Source organism: Tachysurus fulvidraco, unplaced genomic scaffold (genome assembly GCF_022655615.1).
Source record: "Tachysurus fulvidraco isolate hzauxx_2018 unplaced genomic scaffold, HZAU_PFXX_2.0 HiC_scaffold_41_np12, whole genome shotgun sequence".
Taxonomy (NCBI): domain Eukaryota; kingdom Metazoa; phylum Chordata; class Actinopteri; order Siluriformes; family Bagridae; genus Tachysurus; species Tachysurus fulvidraco.
Window position 1 is genome coordinate 53,919 of NW_025927192.1, and position 2,500 is coordinate 56,418.

General features: G+C 48.3%; 1 pseudogene; it reads left to right on the top strand.

Moving 5' to 3' along the window:
- The window catches only part of LOC125140631, a 14,550-nt pseudogene that overhangs the window by 7,100 nt on the left and 4,950 nt on the right, over positions 1-2,500 (top strand).

Below are 2,500 nucleotides of genomic sequence, written 5' to 3' on the forward strand. Positions count from 1 at the left end.
CCGGGCCATGGAAGTGTACGAACGAGTGGCCAAAGTGGTGGCCCCAAGAAGCGAGGCTCTCCCAGGCAGAGGAGGAGTTGGCAGTTCAAATGAAGACTCTTGCAGTGAAACGTGGTGAACTGAAAGCTGTTGAGACCGTTGAGCTCTTTGAATGACACGTTTGCTGGGATGATGCCGAAGAAAAAAGGACCTGGAAGACAACATCGGCTGTGCTCACAGAAAACTGATACGGGCTGAGAAAGCTGATCTGTGGACTGGGAGGTGAGAAGGACAGGTGGACCGAAGCGCACATTTCTTGGGAATCAGATACACCAACCTAACCGGAGATGTGCTTCTTTCTTCAGGCATAGTGGTCATACCTGGGGGGCTTTTACAGTAAGATTACCGTGTGAAATGCCAGGAGGATGGCATCAAATTTGTATTAAAAAAAAAAGTACCATGTTCTGTAGACTTCACACACTTGGCAACACTCTTGGTCTGATACGGGCATGGCGGATCGCTGGGTTACCTGTAGACGCTTTTTCTCTCCACAGACACTGGCAATCATTGTGTCAAATTCCCCCGCCGCTGGCCACTCATGATAGACCCCAGGGACAGGCCAACAAGTGGGTCAAGAACATGGAGAAGACCAACAAGCTGGCCATCATCAAACTTTCAGATGGCAACTATGTGCGAATCTTAGAAACTGCTATCCAATTTGGAACCCCCAGTCCTCCTCGGAGACGTTGGTGAGGAGCTGGATGCTGTGCTAGATCCAGTTCTTCTGAGGCAGACATTTCAAGCAGCAAGGTGTAGAATACCTGAAGCTGGGTGAGAACATCATAGAATATTCCCATGATTTCCGGTTCTATATAACCACCGGGTTGAGGAACCCAACATTACCTGCCTGAAGTGGCCGTGAAGGTGTGTTTGTTGAATTTTATGATCACACACCTCTCGGGTTGCAAGACCAGCTTCTTGCATTGTGCTGCTAAAGTAAGAGAAACCAGAATGTCTGAAAAGAAAAAACCAACTATCCTTGAGAGTGCAGCTAACATCAAGAAACTTAAGGATTGAGGACAAGATTTGGAGGTTTCTCTCCTCATCGGAGGGAACATCCTGGAAGATGAGACAGCTATCGAGGGTGCTGTCTTCCTCCAAGATCCTGTCTGAGGAGATCTCAGAGAAGCAGAAGATTGCAAGTGAAACTGAGCTGGAGATTGACCAGACAACGGATGGGATATCGCCCTGTGGCTGAGCACTCGGCCATCCTGTTCTTCTGCATCTCTGACCTGGCCAATATTGAGCCAATGTACCAATACTCGCTCACATGGTTTATCAACCTCTTCTTCAATCCATCATTCAGAGTAAACCAAGTGAAGACTTACTACTCGAATTAATACATCCTTGATCACTTCACCGTGAGCATCTACAACAACGTCTGCCGCTCGCTCTTTGAGAAGGACAAGCTGCTCTTTGCAACTGCTCCTCCTGTTGGAATCATGCAAGGCAAAGGTGAAATCGATGACCTCATCTGGCGCTTCCTGCTCACCGGTGGTGTTGCACTTGACAACCCACACCCAAACCCCGCCCCCGAGTGGCTGTCGGACAAGGGCGTGGTCAGAGGTGCGGGCTTGAGCCAAGCATTCTTTACAAAACTACACTTAACGTTGTATATTCGGAATTTTTTTGTAATTAAATTGTGTGATGCATTTATACAAGTATCCATGATCTTTTCCATCAGGTGGTTCGAGCATCAAAGCTCCCAGGGCTTGAAGGTCTCTTTGAAGATGTGCGTGAAAACGTGGCTGAGTGGAAGCGGGTTTACGACTCAAGCCGGCCACATGAGGAGCTCTTCCCGGGCAATGGCACACCCTGGGGGCATGAAGCGTATGACGGTGTTGCGCTGCTTCCGCCCCGATAAACATAGGTCCTGCCGTGCAGCAGTTCATTGTGGAGAACATGGGAAGAACCTACATCGAACCACCAACTTTCGTTTTCGACTTGGCAAAAAGCTACAGTGACTCCAACTGCTGCTCACCACTAATTTTTATACTCTCAGCAGGGTCAGATCCCACTGCAGGTGTGTGTGTGTGTGTGTGTGTGTGTGTGTGTGTGTGTGTGTGTGTGGGTACCATGTTTATTTTACCACTCTGATATATGGCTGCACTCTCAGTTTCTCAGCTTTGCTTGAATTTAATATATAAACTCGAGATGTAGTGTATTCTCTTCTCCATCTCTCTTATCCTCAGTATTGTTAAAGTTTGCTGAAGATGTGGATATGGGAGGCAATAAGACCCAGGCCGTGTCCCTCGGTCAGGGACAGGGCCCTGTCGCTGCTAGCATCATCAACTCTGCTCTTAGCGACGGAACATGGGTTGTGCTACAAAACTGTCACCTTGCAACCAGCTGGATGCCAACGTTGGAGAAAATCTGTGAGGAGGTGATCACACCTGAGAACACACACCCTGATTTCAGGTGAGAAATATGTCTCTCTTTCTGTCTCCACCTTCTCTCTCTC